Here is an 18,189-nt window from a genome sequence, read left to right as displayed (position 1 = left end):
GGCGATGCTCTCACGGCACACTCTTCAGTTCACATGGGCAACTCCGACTCAATCCACAATGCTTGTTGGTTACCAATGAGCCACACAGTTCACAGTTCTCTGGTGCCGTTCTTTGTGATCGGCAGCCCCTCCTAGTATACGCAGTTGCTGTAAAACTACCGAATTAGGCGGCGGCCTTCACCACATGGTAGTCAGTACAATGGCAGCCCCCCTAGCGTACTGCATCTTCACTAAGCTCCACACAGCTTTGCCCTCTTAATCCGCCAATATTATCACGGCGGCCCCTCTTGGCATACAGGGTCATCACAACCTGTGTTACACAAGCTTCATTCACGCCACTCTGCTCATGGCTATCTTCATGGCAGCCCTTTCCTGGCATACAGGTGTTGTCTACTGAAATGTGCACATGGGCAAAGGCTCGATTGGTGCAACAGCTGTCTCCTCACACCTGGAATCCACTTGGTTGGGCTCTGAACGGCACCTCGCACCCTCCAACTCTCTAATCTTCCTCACAGGGCACAGTGGTCTTGGCAAGCGTCAGGCTCTAGTGCAGGTGGTCTTAGTTTTCCTGGGTGATGTCCCTTCACCCAGCAGGGAGATTAGCGGATCTTGGAGCCCAGACCGGTCACAGGCAAAAGTCTTGCAGAGCTTCCCCTCATCACACAGTCCATCTGGCTTCTTGGGCGATGGCAAATGTTTGGGGTCTCAACCTCCTCTTCTCATAGTCCATTAGACACCAAATTTGATTTAGGGTATGGGTCTTTGAAGTTTTGTGTTGGGGTTCTACTCCTTCTGAAGTACACATTTCTCTTCTCCCTCTTCCTCTTGAAAGGCTGTCTGTCACAGCAGGGGAGACTCTGAAGCTGATAGTCCCACAACACAGGCCATGGGATTGACTAGAGTTCACACTTGAATTTCAGCCACAGTGATATGAGCATCAAAGGTTAATCCCAGGCTCCCAGCCCCACTCTTTATGATTCACTTATAAGCCCCTTCTCCTACCTGAGATGTGTCCGGACCCTTTTCTTGTGATCTAGCACTGCATTGCAGGCACACTTGCAGTTTATATACACAGCACACACAGTGTCCAGTACTGTTACGTTCATGTATTGTGCCACCCATACATTCAGCACACACATTCACTCTGTGCACATCGCTCAGTACCGTAGCCTTTCAGTATTGTGCCATGATGTGCCACTCGCAAGCACACACACTGCTAGCACGCACATTTACCATGTGTACACTGCACACCACTTTACCCTTCCTGTATTATACTTAGGCTTTCCTGTTTTCAGTTTCTATTTTGGGTAAATTCTGGTGGTGTTTTGTCAGTGTTTTCCAGTGATTTCAATACCTGAAAAAAACAGTGCTTTTCAGTGATTTCTAATTTTCGCGCCATAAAAAACAACTGAAACTGTGTTTTTCCGGTGTTTATGAAACGCTTTGCTTTTATTATTGCTGGCTTTCTTCATTGATGCATGGCATATAGACAGTGCATGTACATGTATATGAAGTCCAAATACATTTTCACAAGTCAAATTTATTGTAGTACACCATACAATATTTCTTCAGAGATTCTTTAGTCATTCGTGCTCTCTCTTTCCTTCCCATGTACACTTTTATTTGTGAAAATGCCCTCTCAACATTGGCACTTGAGACTGGCAACGCCAAAACAGCCAGTACACAACTTGCCAACTCTGGCCACTGACGTAGCTTCCCATGCCAGTACTGGTGCACCTCAAGGTTGACATTCTCTGGGACAGGTTCTGCAACATACGCGTTGAACTGGGTGCACATGCCCTCAGAGGTATTAAAGCGGTCAAAAATGAAGCTGTACTTTGAAAAGTCCGGAGAAAATTCCCCTTTACGGAATGGATCTAACACTTGTGCAGCGTACCAAAGTGAGGCTTCATTGACTTCAAACGCCATGGTTGGTGAAGGGACATTTCTATGCATCATAGCTAGCCATTTCTCATGCATGGTAAAATGAAATTTCCTGAATTGGTCTTCAACACTTCTTTGCTTCCCAAGTGGCAAGCATTCTAACAGGGAACATGTTGCCGTGCCAAAGTCACTAAAAGTGTCGTCTAGCCTACTCTCGAGGAGATGTTTGACATCAACACCAATTTTTACTGAACACTTGGTAGACAAGGGTGTTTTCTGACTCTAGTTTTTTTATTATGTCCACTACAGCAGTCATGTTTTCCTGTAAAAATCTAAGGATGCAGTACAGTGTACTTTTCTTGACATCACTATCAATATGCACCCGAAGATCCTCACATTTCTTGCCTTTTGCATCATCACTAAGCAAAAATTCAGTAAGGGGTCGCCACACAGATAATATTGCATTCACGGCCTCTAGTACTGAGAACCACCTACTAAATGACACAGTTGGGATGACTCTTTCTTTGCTGCCACACAAAACACAAAATGAGAAATATTTGCGTTTGAGTTCCCGCGCATAACGAAAAAGTGCGCCTGAATGTACTACAAAATCAATAGCATTCTTCATCAGCTCAGAAGATTGTAATGCTGCTTTCAGCACACCATCTAGCAAGTGGCAAGGATCTCTCACAGGGAAACACTTTAGCTCAGGTATTGCTTTTGACAGGTCATCACATAACTTTTTCATATACGTAGCTGAATCGCTGCAAATACAAACAATATCTCCCCAATCTTTGCTAAACTTGGTAAGAACTCTCTGCAGCAGCATTCCAAGTGACACTGCATTGCATGTTGCCAGTACATCCAGATCTGCCATGATGGTACGTCTGTGCCATCCATTTTTTGCATCACAAAATGTGATTAGCACTGCCACTGCTGGGTCGCCACGCATCTCTGGGGTTTCATCAATGGTAACAGAGATCTTAACATCACCTTGCAGTAACTCTGAAATATGTTCAATATCTGCAAGGAACACCTCTGGTAGGTATTTCTCATACATTTGTGTTGGTTTTGGTAATGTTTTGAATGCTGGTGCACGCTTGCGTAATAGATTCCCAATCGGTCCATCAGCTTGGTGTAAGCTGGTTCCAGATTGCACTAGGGCACGTACAAATTCATGTGCCACATCCTTTTCTTCCTCACGTTTTCTTTTGATGCGGGTCATTGTCTCAGCAAGAGACATCTGGCAAAGGCTGTCGCTATTAGGTGGCTCTTTCAATTTCAAGTGGGTCTTGGTGACAAGATGTTCAGCAATTCGGCTTGCAGTTTTCCCACTTACTATTGGGACAGTCACTCTGCAAAACCTGCAAATTAACATCTTTTGCCCACGCACTTCTTCAACCATGAAATCTTTGTTTTCCAGCACATAATCTTCTGCCGTCTTTATTCTGCGGGGCATTCTGTTCTGCGCAAAGTAGATCATAAAAAAAGACACTTAGAAACCGGTTGTGTACTGTTGAGAAAATGATGCCACTGAACAGGCTGCCAACCAATTGGTGAAATTGAAGAACACATATTTGAGGCATAGCATGAGGATCCATTTTATCTTTAGCTTTTGATTTAAAACTTTAAAAATCTGTATCCTAGGTACCCTAAATGCTTATTAACCATCATGCTTTAAAAAAAAGAATTAGTTTCTGGATGTATGCAAATTAGCTAACCTCCAGCTTGCCTAAAAGTGATTAATACTTGGTGGTCGAAAGCCCTCAGGGCAATTTCACGCTTTATAAAATTGCAAAGGAATGCAATGTATATACAGATGCAGGTCAGGTAACCTATTGTCAGGAGAATGTTCAGCTTAATGAAAGGGGAATGTTGAATCCATATGTGTCCAGTATGAAACATTCAAATACAGTTCAACAGTAATAACGACCAGTGGCGTAAATATACTTACATAGCTCCCAGACGCGCAACTACAGTCAAATTTCGGGATGGAGGGGTAGATTCTTCCAGCAATTGGCAGAATGGAGATGCAGGGGTTCTAAGAAGGGGTGAAATCAAGAAAGCCTTGTTAAGTAAAATGTTCTTGTTCAGACCTGTGAAGTACTCAGGTGCGATTGCAGTAAGACAGACGCCAGAACACAATAGCTCCTCCCCCCCCCCATGTGAGTCAGGCAGGGGGCCTGGTGTTTCTATGGCCTTTGGCCTTTCACAGCTCAGCTCCCCATTCTCTTGTCTGTCTTCACCCCCTGCACTCTGTGTTGCACTAAACAATGTCAGAAGAGGTTGTATCGCAAATGGTGCTCATGTAAAGCGCTCTGATACCTCCGGGTTTTGTGTGCGCTATATAAAACCCTCCCCTCTGTGATTAGCAGTGCCACTGGAAAGGAGGCGTGAGACATACACAGTGCTGGGCAGGAGCACTGTCGAAGACTCACGGGTGGGAGGAGACCTTCTGCACCCCACAGTTGGATAAGAGACCTGTTGGAGCGCGAGGGTGGGGGGGGGGGGCTGCGGGCAGTGGGAGCAAGGCTGCCATGGACCCCAATGCGAGTAGAGGAAATAGAAGTCCAGAGTGCCCAGTTGGATATCAAAAGACTGTTCTGAGCAAATTTTTTTTTACTGCAAGGACATGGCACTGAAATAAAAATAACAATGACGCCTCTACATATAGTTGCCAAGTCCCTGCAACAAACACTCGCTGGTGTGGCGCTGGTGACTGCTGCATCGGCGCGTGGGTTGTTATGCTCAGCACGGGGTGAGAGGGGCGGCAGGGCCCTGCTGAACCAATCAAATAACACATTTAAAATAAGGAGGTGAGCCTGCAGAGGCGCTGTAATTTACACCGAGGCACGTTTTAACTGTGCAAAATTGACTGTCTGGTGGCGCTAAGCTCCCCATTCTAAGAAGGGGTGAAAAACAAGAAAGCCTCAACAAGTAAAATGGTCTTGTACAGACCCGTGAAGTACTCGGGTGCGGCTGCAGTTAAACAGACGCCAAAACACATTAGCTCCTCTCCCCCCCACGTGAGTCAGGCAGGGGGCCTGGTGTTTCTCTGGCCCTTTGGCCTTTCACACCTCGGCTCCCCATTCTCTTGTCTGCCTTCGCCCCCTGCACTCTGGCGCTCATGTAAAGCGCTCTGATACCTCTGCGTTTTTGTGTCCCCGCATGCCAGCAATCATACCCCTAAATGCGAGTGCAAATGCACTAAGAAAGTGCGAACATCAGCAAAATATGAAATACAAGGCAAACAATACAGAATAGATTGGTCAGAGCGCACTGCACACAATCACCACCACTGCTTCAACCAAGGTACACAACTCTCATGAGTTGGGGGAGATCTGTTTTAAAAATGTAGAACTCAATGGAATTGGACATTCGCTACAATGTGTTTTACCTAGCGCTTGAGACCGTACTTTGCTATCGCAGCGCTGTGTCTGGCAGATGCTCTTTCTGTATGTGTTCCAGTCCTTAAACAGAAGGGGGAACGGAGACCATGCAGGGGATCGATCATGTGCATTTGTGCACGCTTCCCCCCGAAGGTGTCCCCTGGCTGAAACACAAAAGTCTATTGATGGCCAACTTAATGGTGGTCCTCATTTATCGACCTCAGAAGGATGTCAGAATGGGTGGACCTGCCGGGATTTACCTGAGCCATAGGGTCAAACACAGTCCTCATACAGTGGATGCAATAGTCTGCTAGTAACTACACCCGTATCTTCATTCTACAAGGGGAGTTTGCTTTTCCCCCTCTTTTTTTATTAAACAAGGAATGCCACGCATGCAGCGCTCCCTCACTACCGAATAATAATGACCTGCACTGGCAAGATGAGGGGAACACAGGTGTATATCGCCTGCAACATTCTCTTACACTGTGTGAGACTAATCTCGGGATGCCATGGAGTGCTCTATTCTTTGATTTTCCATACCCACTCCTGTCTCTGCCCCAGCCTGTGCAATTGCACGGTGTGGGAGGGGCCCTCTAATGCATTTGAAGATGCAGCTGTGAAATAGGCAAACATATCAAGCATGTGAATGTGACTGTTTTATACTAACTTCTCGAAGCAACATATAGAAAACCTGTGCGCTCTCTTATGCTAGGAAATGTTTTCGCATTACTGGACCCAGCTTTCGTATCTGAAAATAATAACCCTGAGTCCCAGCGGCTAATTAATACCACCAAGACGATGAACGAGTGGGGACACTTTGGGGCTTCAGCAAGGACATGCGTGCAGTCGCTGCATCTGTTGGCCTCGTGACATTCATTTACACGAAGCACATTTTAACTGTGCAAAATTGACTGTCTGATGGCGCTACGCTCCCCATTCTAAGAAGGGGTGAAAAACAAGAAAGCCTCAACAAGTAAAATGGTACAGACCCGTGAAGTACTCGGGTGCGGCTGCAGTTAAACAGATGCCAAAACACATTAGCTCCTCTCCCCCCCCCACGTGAGTCAGGCAGGGGGCCTGGTGTTTCTCTGGCCCTTTGGCCTTTCACACCTCGGCTCCCCATTCTCTTGTCTGCCTTCGCCCCCTGCACTCTGGCGCTCATGTAAAGCGCTCTGATACCTCTGCGTTTTGTGTCCCCGCATGCCAGCAATCATACCCCTTAATGCGAGTGCAAATGCACAAAGAAATAAAAATAACAATGACGCCTCTAGCCCTCTACACATGCCAAGTCCCTGCAACAAACACTCGCTGGTGTGGCGCTGGTGACTGCTCCATCGGCGCGTGGGTTGTTATGCTCAGCACGGGGTGAGAGGGGCGGCAGGGCCCTGCTGAACCCATCAAATAACATATTTAAAATGAGGAGGTGAGCCTGCAGAGGCGGCGCTGTAATTTACACCGAGGCACGTTTTAACAAAAGGCCAACCCTGTCCTCCCTCCACTATTCTGCCCCTGCTTGTAAGGTACAGGGGGCATCAAAGCTGACGATTCTGTAGCAATTTTAAAGTGCGACAAAACACACACTTTCACTTACCAGCTGGGCCTTAGAGCACTTGCAGTACTGGCGGTCGTCCTCTGGTCGTCTTCTTGTCGTCGTGCGGGACTGGAATGTGCTGCGGTGTGCTTCGGTGTGTGGGGCCAGACAAAGTGCGGACAGCATTTTCAATGGGACCTGGCCCCACCCACCAACCTTGCCAACCAATGTGTCTCCCCGAATTTAATGGGGGTGACACACATGCCAAACTGCTTTGTTCTCGGCCTAAATTGGAGCTTTTCTTCGAATGCTTTGGCTCCATCAAGTGGCCAAGTGGTGCAATAACAATGTAAATCTGTGACACTGGGGTAAACCTTGTCAGCTGATTTTCACACCGGTAGTGTATTGTCGGGCAGATTCGGTTTTAACCGAATTCCAGACTGACTAATTATATTTCTCGCAGGTACACATACACTCATACATCCATTCACTGAGCATGCACTGCACCCAGTACACACACTCACCATGCATACACTTCACACCATTGCTCTTTCTCTGTACTATACCCTTCCCAGGCACAGAAACATCCAGTACAGAGTCACCAGTCCTGCGCTTCACAGCACTTTACATCTAACTGATGTAGGCCAAGGATGAGTTAAGCACACAACAGCTGAACTTTTTCAAAGGTGAGTGAGCCAGTAGGCTAATTCCAGTGGCACAGGTTGAAAATGTCCTGTTCGCTGCTACTGGTCACTATGCAGTATGCTGTCACCACTGCACTTGTTCTGATTAGCAGCAGCCTTCCACCACTATGAGAGTAGCGCTTTGGGTGCACCTTCCAGTCCAACAAGACCACAGTCTGTGAAACAGGCCTATGCCATGGATCACACGCATTGCCTATGACAACAAAAATCAGCACTAGGGATCCAGACAACAGCACAGTTGGGCACTCAGGGCAGGGGTATGCATCCATTACCATGCAGACGACTTTTCCTTCCAAACAGTGTGCAAAATAATGATGGACTGGAATGTGAATCTGTGTTGTTACCAGCAACCGAGATTAATTCAAGCATTCTACCCATCACTTTATGGTATACTTTAGTGCGACACTGTAAGTGCAATAAGTATGCCAAGACACGGGTGCTGTGCTAACTATGCCCCTGGAAACCACTACACAGACTGAAGAACCCCTAGTATGGGGTAACTAGTCTTGGGCAGCTTATATTTTAGTTCAGGGATTACCTGGCCGTTCTGGCTGGAATGTTCCTTTTGGAGCCGGGCAGTGCTTAATTTGAGCCGGTGGTTTCTGGTGCTCGGCACCCACACTTAATTGTCAACACCTGCACTTATAACAGTCTGCCACATGGTGGCACTGTTTGTGTAATACAGACACCAGCACAACAACATTTGGTTATTCATTCAACATACTCTAAAATGGCTATTACCTGCCCTACAAGCCATACCTAAACCTTTAGGGGCCTAGAATAGTTTGAATTGTCATACCTGTAGGGTTTCATGGTTAGTAGCTGTGCTGGTTCTGTCATAGGCGGCGCTGACAGGAGCAATGGACTAGTGCAAGCTGCAGTGACCTCCGTAGAGTCCTGATGAGGGCCTGGCAATTCCCCCCCCCATAAATTAGCCACTGGAGCTGGGTAAAGTCTGATTTGCATTTGGCTGGATCCCACCTGAGGTGGCATGGTGCGCAAAATAATGAGGCTCTGAGATGCAGCCCGAATAATTACCAGTAGCTGAGATTAGTTCAAGTTTTCCTCCTGTCACTGAATTTACATACTTTAATGGGCTCCAGGGGGCACAAGGTGAACTAGCGATGCTCTTCGGTGAGAACTGGGAGGTGGTGCCCAGGCCCTATTCTAGTGGGGTGGCTGTAGGAAGCTGGGTTTCTGTTGCAGTAACGGTACCTAGTCTCCCCAGTTGGCACCTCTCTGGCCACATGTCAGTCCCCTGTAAAAGGTACCATAGGTACCAAGGGCACTGTGGCCAGGAATGGCCTCTAAGGGCTGCAGCACTTATTGTGCCACCCTTAGAGGCCCTGTACCTTTACACACACAGACTGCCATTTCAGGCTGCATGTTTTGGTACAGAACAAAGTGGAGAGTCGACATGGCTCACATCGCAGTGTGCCATGCCTACAACCGCATGTATGCCACTGCCCTGGCACAGGTCAGCCACCCCTCTAGCTGGGTGCACTATACCAGTGGTGAGGGTACAGATGCATGAGCCCTGTTCCCCTACAGTGTCTAGACCAATTCTTATAAGAATCAAAAGGAGAGGGAGGAAAGGTACTGGAGCCAGTTCACTTCCCCTGGTATATATGTTGTATCAAAGAGAACTAGCTCTGGAGTAGGTGCGCCTAGTGTATGTTTGTTTTGGAACCGACTAGGATATTGGAGTTACCTTAAGAGCTCCTGAAATATCTGACTCTCATTATTATTAACTGCCAATAGCCCACTCATTAAAATAGTCATTTTTTATCCCAGGGACCCATAGGACAGCTTTTTTAATATTCACTCACTTCCGTTCACTGCATTCTCACAGCACAATACCAGCTCTGCTGTATCCAGGCGTTGTAGCACACCCAAGGTGCACTTGGTGCCTTGGGTGCGGCCCGATGATGAAGCATGGCACCAACTAGGTTGCTGAGTGAGGGCCTTACTATAAACATAATGTGTTTCCTTTCCAAAACAAACATACGCTAGGAGCACCCACACCAAAGCTAGTTGTCTTTGATAAAACATAGACCAATTCTTATACATTGTTAGTGTAGTTGTGCCATTAAGAGTATATGGTGCTGGGAGTTTGTCATTACGAACTCCACAGCACCATAATGGCTTTACTGAACACTGGGAAGTTTGGTATCATACTTCTCAGCACATTAAATTCACACTGATGCCAGTGTGGGATTTAATGAAAATGCACACAGAGAGCATCTTAGAAATGGCCCCTGAAAAACAACCAAAACTAGTGTCCAGGCTGAGTGGCTGCTCACCAGCTGCAACCGCCAGACATGTTTCTGGACCCCTAGGCCGAGAGCCTGCTGCTCTCAGGGATCTTAAACAATGCACATCCTAGGACGAGGTGCCAAGCCTCCTCCCCCAGGATGGGCAGGGTCCAGGAAGAGGAAGCTTCAAAGGCTTGCCGCCTTTGTGAGCTTCCCCAGGCCCTTGCTGCTTCCAGCAACTGGCCCCCACTGGTTCTAACCCCAACTTTGGGCAGGAGAATCGGCAGGAAAACTAAGTGCCCACCATTGCCAACTCCACCCCTCAAAGAACTCCTCCCACTGGAGGGTGGCATAATAAGGGATGTACACACCCCAAGGAAGGAACGCATTGTTCCCAACCTCTACCTACCTGTAACACCCCTGAATATAGTATTTAAGGGCAACCCTAAACCTTGCCGCCTCAAACAAAAACCGACCAAGAAGAAGAAGGACTGAAGAGCCATGATGAAACTAAAAAGAGTAGGAAGACCACTGACTTGGCCCCAGCGCTACCAGCCTGTCCACACCTCGAACCTGCTCCAGCAAAATCCCAGTGTGTCCTTCAGCCAGTAACCTCAAGAACCCCGAGGACCTGCCCTGCCTTCCACAAGAAAGACTTTGTCTCCAGTGAGCACCAGATTTTCCCACCCACATACTCTGGTTCCAGCCAAATCCGCCAGTCAGCACCCCTCTACACCTGTTGCCTACGGCCCGATTTTGAGTGGCTCAACACCATGAGGAGGTCTCCCCGGTTATCCTGACCTGAGATTTGGTGATCTCTGACCTGCCTCGAATCTGCAAGCGAAGCCTGCAGCCTCTTTCTGGAGGAGCCCTCCGACTGCGACCGGAGCTGGTAAGAAAACCTGAAGCCTATAGACACCCCTGCACCCGATGTCCCACAACCTTGGGTGGCCCAACCGAAGGTGTCCGAGCATTCCCAGGCATCCCAACTTACCTCTCCAACCGGTGGTCACCTCCATAAGATCTTTGTCCCCGAGCCTGCAGTCTTTGTTGCAACCAGAGAATCCCCATTGAAATCCGCAGGCACCTGACGCCAACACAGCACCCTGCACCCAGCTGCCCCTACGGCGCTATGGGTGTACTTTGGGTGCTAACTCGGATCCCTCTTTGCCCTGAGCCTAACACCAGGAACTTTGCTTCCACAACCTTGTGGCCTGCTCGTGAGCAGCCACCAACCGGAGGTCCCCTATCCCCCATTGGATAACATTGGGCCTCAGCACTCTGCACCCGGTGCCCTAGTGTCGCTGAGGGTGTTTCAAGAGTGCATCCTTGACCCTGGGGGAACCATAGTTTAACCCCAGAATACCAACTCCCACAATTAAGTACTTACCTGCAAACCGTTAACTTCGTTTGCTCCCATAGGATTGCATTGACTGCTTTTCTTGAAAGTGTGGAGTTGGTTTTGTAGGACCACTTGAAAAACTGCAAATATCTAAAAACTGCTTTACTTACCTTTTCTCTAATAAATGTCCCAGTGTGGTATCTATGCGCAAACTAATGATGGACGGAATGCTGCATAAATCATACATTCTCCCTCAGTCAAAAGATCTGGGTTAAATCCATTGTTTTTTCTGCTCACTACGCCACCCCAGCTATATGCAAATCAGTCTTGACCCTGTGCTTCATGGGAACAGTTCAACCCTAACTGCCAAGCCAGGTCCTCCCTAGAAAGGAAACAAGCATCCTGGGACCGGTTTCTGGGTATTACCCTTTATCAGCCAGGCTAGCTTGAATGCAGTGGCAAAGTGAGCAAGGGACCCATGTCTGGGCATACCCATCCCACTTAGGGCAAAAAGTGATACGCAAACAAATGATGGACGGAATGCTGAATAAATTATACATTCTCCCATAGTCAAAAGATCTGGGTTAAATCCATTGTTTTTCTGCTCACTACGCAACCCCAGTTTGGATCCAGCTATATGTAAATTAGTCTTGACCCAGTGCCTCATGGAAACAGTCCAGCCCGAACTGCCAAGCCAGGTCCTCCCTGGAAAGGAAACAAGCATCCTGGGACCAGTTTCTGGGTATTACCCTTAATCAGCCAGGCTAGCTTGAATCAAGTGGCAAAGTGAGCAAGAGACCCACGTTTGGGCATACCCATCCCACATAGGGCAAAAAGTCATAGGCAAACAAATTACGGACGGAATACTGAGTAAACCATACATTCTACCCCATTCAAAAGATCTGGGTTAAATCCATTGTTTTTCTGCTCACTACGCCACCCCAGTTTGGACCCAGCTATATGAAAATCAGTCTTGACCCTGTGCCTCATGGGAACAGTCCAGCCCGAACTGCCAGTGTGATATCAAGGCATATCACACTGAGTAGAAAAAATAATCCATAAAGTAATCAAACGTAATCTAACAGTAATTTCAACTGTATTCCAAGTATTTACAAACCTTTAACAAAGTCATTTTCTTTCAGCTTGCTTGTATTGTTCAACCTGCCTTGAAGTACCATTTACACTTGCCAGTACCAGGCTTGCTTAAATCTAGAAAATAAATATAACTAAATAATATTTTATGCAAATCAAATTGGTCTGAGTTCAGTCTTTCAGTGTGTGACACCATTTGCTTATTGAGTGTGTAAAAATGCTTAACACTACCCTCAGATAGAGCCTTACTGCTCGCCCACACTACCACAAATAGAGAGCAAGGTGCTATTTACTTTTACCTCTGCCTACCTTTGGGGTTCCACTGGGCTCTGTGCACACTAGACCTCATTTTGGTATAGTATACGGAACGGGAGCCGGGTAGAGCAGCAGCCCATTGAAGGTGCCGGTCGACGTACAGCGACCGCTAGCAATATATGTGGACAACCATTGAAGTACGGCACAGTGGTGGCCACAGGTATGCCAGAGAGTGGCTACTCACAGGTTTGAGTGCTGAAAATCACAGCAGTGTGTGTGGTAAAACCCCTAGCCCTGAAGAAGTTGCCGAACAAGTAAGACAGGCAACGAAACATGTTGGCTTCCCATAAGTTAAAACGAAGCTCAACAGGAGTGAGTTGGTTTTAACCGGAGTAGATACCCAGCAACGAATAAAGAATATCATTTATCTAGTGGTATCTAACCCATTTTTAGCTGATTAGAGCATCGAATAGCGGTTCTCTAAACCTCTGGGGGTGGGTGAACACAGTTGTAAGCAATTAGGATCACATTTGAGTTCTTATGAGTCACTTACACTTTTTCACAACATTTCAGTTACAGGTTGGAAGGAACCAATGATGATAAGTGGAATAAACTGACGAGTACCAATCAGCAGTTCCCCGGTGGTTGCTCCCGTGAGGTTCCTTCCTTCCTCACATACATTTTTCTACAACACCAAGTACAATGTTTGGTAAATAATTACACACGCAGACACAGGCACACAGGATTTTTTAAGCAGAAATGAGGTACACTCTGTCTATTAATGTAATTTGTGTTGTAGATTAAATATATCTCCACATAGTAATAGACAGGTGATGTTAAAACCAAGTTCCTCTGATAATCAGGACCGGGTTTTGTTGTTGAGAATACTGTGAGTGGAGGGTAATCTGGGTCCTTTGTTTTCCCTCTATGCTCCTAATTGAGAGGATAGTATACACAGAGCCAGCTTCCTATAGTGGCCCGCAGCCTGTGCTTTCTGCCTCCACCACGTCCTTGTAGGATATCTAGCAATTAATCGGGGTGCTTTGTGTCTGTGTGACAGGGCATTCACAGTAGGCGCGCATCCAAGTCTGCTAGCTATCCCAAGGCCTGTGCTTCGAGGCGAGGGGCTCCGTCAGCAGGGGTTTCATTCTAAGGAGAAACCAAGCTTTCTTTGTTTGCCAAGGATACAGTGAACTACAGCTGCTGTAGCCGTTTAGGCTACAGCCACAGCATTAACTTTGGCATGACCTGCCAATGATCAGACCCTGCAGTAATTAGAAACCTATTTTCCAATGGGTCCCTAACATTATGGGCAAAGACATTGATTTCTAAACATTAACAGTAAAAACCATTTCCAATTCCAAAAATTCTTTATTTCGGCCATATAGGCCATAAAAGATACAGTAAAATACAATACATACATTTAAAACACAGTATTTTTACATATAAAAAGTCTCTACTGGACCAGCGGGGGATAGGGGGTGCAAGGTAGTACCGGTTCAGGGGGACATTTCCTTCCTAATTATCCACGCTGCCAATAAGAATTTTGAAACAGCAAACACAATATGGCCCAGAGTATTAGTTTTCATGACCCTGTAAGCCTGTGAGTAATTCCTGAACCCCAGGTTCCGGCAGAGCGGTGCTAACCAGCGCTTCCTGGGTCTCTGGTAAGCATGGCATACAAACATTATATGTAGGTCATCTTCGTCCTGGGCTATACAGCATGGGCAAAGTTTGTCACCCCCTATGGACCATTTGCAGGTAAATACTTTGGTGGGGAGTGTACCGAACCTCCATTGCACAAACAATTTCCTCGCCAGGACAGGAAAGATAAAATCCATAAAAGGTTCGAAAACATAAGAATTTTTGGATTCCATAAAACGTGCCGTCAGGGTGCCACTATTATAAGCATTTTCCAAGTGAGACAGGTTTTTGTTCTTGTACAACTGGGCCAGAGTTTTACGTGTGATCCTTTGGCAACCCTGAGCTGGATCATCCCATCAGTCTGGCAAGTTCATACTGAGCAATTCCGTCTTGATAAAAGCCAGCCAGGGAATTTTGTTGTTGCCATTCAGGCTCATTACATGAATAAGGTCCTGTCTATAATGGTGCAGTTCCTCAGTAGTCAATATCCGATGCCAAAACTTCACAGGTTTTGACAGAAGATCTTCAGCAATGGAGGGAAGACCCATATCTAGTCTTAGAGGCAGAAGTGGCGTGCCTTGCGGGAGACCAAGTAGGCGTCTTAAAAAACTATTTTCCACTCCTGCCAAAGCCTTCCCTGCTTTGTGTCCCCATAACTCGCTACCATACATGGCTGCTGCCTTGGCTTGGGACCTGTATGTTTCCAGGGCCGGGCTTACAGGCTTAAAGGTGGACTTGTTGGCCACCTTCAGCATTGCACCCGATAACTGGGACAGTTTTAGCCTGGATCTAGCTATCTGACAGTCCCATGAGAGGTTTTCCTGGAGTGTTACCCCCAAATATATAAAGGTCGAGACCCTCTCAAGACTAACTTCCCCCAGTGTGGGATTTGGTCTAGTTTTGGTCGGGGGATTGAAGATCATGAACTTGGTCTTTTCCGTGTTCACCTCCAGCCCATGTTGGCGACAGAAAAGGCCAAAACCGTTCACGATCCTCTGAATCCCCATGGGGGATTTGGAAAGCAGGAGGGTATCGTCAGCAAACATTATTGCTGGGACCCTCCTGCCTGCCAGGAGCGGGGCATCATTATCCTTAACGTTATCAAGATGTAATATGACGCTATTGATGAAAAGACAGAACAGGGTCGGCGCCAAGACACAGCCCTGTCTGACTCCTCGATGGACCGGAAATCTGGACGAGAGCTTGCCCTCCCTCCCACACCTCACTTGTGCATAGTTGTTCTCATGCAACCTGATGATAATGCTGAGTAGCTGAGGGGGTACTCCTAGCTTTTGCAAAACCTCCCATAATTTCCTTCGAGGGACTAAATCGAAGGCTGACCTCAGATCCACGAAGACCATGTACAGTCTTCCCCCCTCTAACGTCACCGTCTTCCAATAAAGGAGGAGGAGGCGGAAGATCTGGTCCATGGTCGACGTGTTCTTTCTGAAGCCAGCCTGGAGGGGGCTCATGATGTCATTGTCCTCCACCCAATCCAGCAGATGGTTAAGGATAAGGCGCGCAAAGAGCTTTTGGGGTACATCTATTAGGCTAATAGGCCTGTAGTTGACCGGGAGCAGAGTGGACCCCTTCTTGTGAATCGGTACAATCTCTGCCCCCAGCCAAGACCCGGGGATTGCCATACCTCCTAAAATGGCGTTAAAAAGAATAAGGAGGTACGGACCCCAGATGTCCGGGTGATGCCTAAAAAGATCCCCGGGTAGCTTATCCAAACCCGGCGCCTTCCCCAACGATAAATGCTCCAGAGTAGCCTCCACCTCCCCTAGGGATAATTCCAAGACAGAGTCCTGGGAGCCTATGGGCACTGACAGGGCTATGTCAGGGCAGGTGTTCATGTCTTGATAGAGTGTCCCAAAGTAATCCTCCCAAACCGCAGGGGCAATGTTGGGTTCAATTGCTTCCTTAAGTTCCCCCCTCCCATAGTTTACCAGGGCCCAGAATTTCCGGGAATCCCTGGCTTTTAGGGCATCATGAAGGTCCTGCCAGTGGTTCCAGTCCCACTCGGTCCTAGCATTTGCCATCACTGATTTATACTCCTTCCTAAGGTCACGTACCTTGGTCTTATTTGACCCCTCCTTGATTGCGGCAATAAGCTCAGATTTGGCTGCCCTGCAGGAGGAGGTGTACCAGGTGGGAACGTGGGTATTTTTCTTTCGGGTTGGCACCACAGGGTGAAATACCTCCGCCAGATCCCTCACTAATTCCTGGTGTATGCTACCCAGTTTCTCGTTAAATTCTGGGATTCTTGGTTCATTTAAAAGCACGTCCACCTCCATGAACCTTGGGAGTGCCAACTCATATAGCTTATTAATGGCATCTTCTGAGCTCACGAGCTTTCCCCACTTAACCCGACGCCTGTTTGTTGTAAGAAGCAGCTCCCCCATATCTTCACCTCCGTTTTCTTTGGATGGACCCGCTTGGGGCAGGGGCTGCTGGATGTTTAAACAAAGGGCGTTGTGGTCACTGTCTGACCTATTTATTACCCTGAAGTCGAGGACTTTTGGCCAAAGTGTGATATCTATCATGATGTAATCTAGCCTCGACTCATGGCCCCTTCTGTTGAAAGTACACACTGAGGGGGTATCGGAAGGGGTACGACCATTACAAGCCCTCAGTGCGAAGTTCAAGGTGAGGGACATGAGTTGTATTACTAGAGGGGACCAGGCTTTAGGGTGGGGCGAGGACGAGGGTGGAACCCCCCAGTAGTCATCCTCGGCAGTGGGGGCACCCTCCAGTAGGCCTTCCAGGGGTTCAAAATGGCAATTAAAGTCTCCTCCCAGCACTACCTTGCAGTCTCCTGGCAGTTGACCCAGGAAGGAGGACAAATCGTTTAGGGTGGGCGATTCGTTTGGCGCGGCAACTGGTCGCGAGTAGACATTAACAATAGCCCACGATGGTTTGCCAGGCCATGTGAGCAGTACACACTGGATGTCCTGCGAAAACGTATGCACCTGTTCCGCCTGGCACCCAGTGTGACTCGCAATCCAGATTGCCAAGCCTCCTGACGGCCTCCCCTTCCCACTCCATTTTGCAGGAATTTCAAATATTTCGAACCCTCTCATGGTTTGGGGTTCCCTCGCCCATGTTTCCTGGAAAAGGAGGATATCATTAACACCCAATAGTTGATCCCACTCCGGTGTGCCTTCCTTATTTGCGATTCCTGCCACATTCCAGGAGAGGATTCTCAACCCAGGATCTGGTAGTAGTGTACCTTGACCTCCAGTAGGAGGTTGCGCGGTAGCTATCGGTGGGTAAGTGTCTGACAGAGCAATGTTACAAACCGTGGTGGTGGGTGGACCATCCACCTCCGCCTCCTCAGGTTGCAAACTATGGTCAGACCCAATGTTCGGTGGAAGCCCTTGTTGGCCCGGACTATCATCCAGGGTAACCATTCGTTCTTTATCGGTATCCAGTGGGCCACTTTCAGATACAGGGGCAGCACTCAATCCCGCCAAACATTGCGCCTCACCCACCGGCTTTCCATGGCTGAGGAGAATCTCCCCAGTTTGTGGTCAATCGACCTGGTCTAGGCAGGAAAATCTATTGTGATGTATGATATTGGCCGGAACCGGTGGTAAGTATTGCCTTGGTCTATAATGTGAGCCATCTACAGCAAAGCCTACTCTAGTCCACCCCTTCTCCCTCCCCACCTCCGTGTTGCAAGCATTTGGGTAGAAGTGTGAGAGGGGTACTAATTCAATGTTGGACTTATCAGGCCTTACAAGCCAATTGCAGATGTAGTTGGCGACATGTGGGCTTTTGAAACTTACAATGATGCAATCCCCTGCCCTGTTCTTTGGGGTAAGGCCAATCCATGGGATCCTCCTGACCATCAGAACCTCACCTTTCAGGTTTGGGGGCAGCGGCCTATTAATACTAAGCCAACTTATGACCTTGTTGCGTAAAGAGTCCTGAGGCTCCCTTATGTCACCCGTTAACTCGGGTACTCCCACCATGATTGCTGTGTATGGAACTGCTTCTGGGGGCAGATTTACCACCCTGCGCCTGTCATGGGGGGAAGTAGTGTTACCAGTGAGACCGTTAGTAGAGTTCTCAACTCCCCTTGGTTGGG

At 47.8% G+C, this 18,189-nt stretch overlaps 1 pseudogene; it reads right to left on the bottom strand.

The window, feature by feature from the left end:
• Window positions 1–1,462: 1,462 nt before the first annotated feature.
• On the bottom strand, window positions 1,463–3,343 carry LOC144827446 (uncharacterized; annotated as a pseudogene).
• Window positions 3,344–18,189: the final 14,846 nt, after the last annotated feature.

Source organism: Lissotriton helveticus, chromosome 4_1 (assembly GCF_964261635.1).
Source record: "Lissotriton helveticus chromosome 4_1, aLisHel1.1, whole genome shotgun sequence".
Taxonomy (NCBI): Eukaryota; Metazoa; Chordata; class Amphibia; order Caudata; family Salamandridae; genus Lissotriton; species Lissotriton helveticus.
This window is presented reverse-complemented; position numbering and strand designations above follow the sequence as displayed.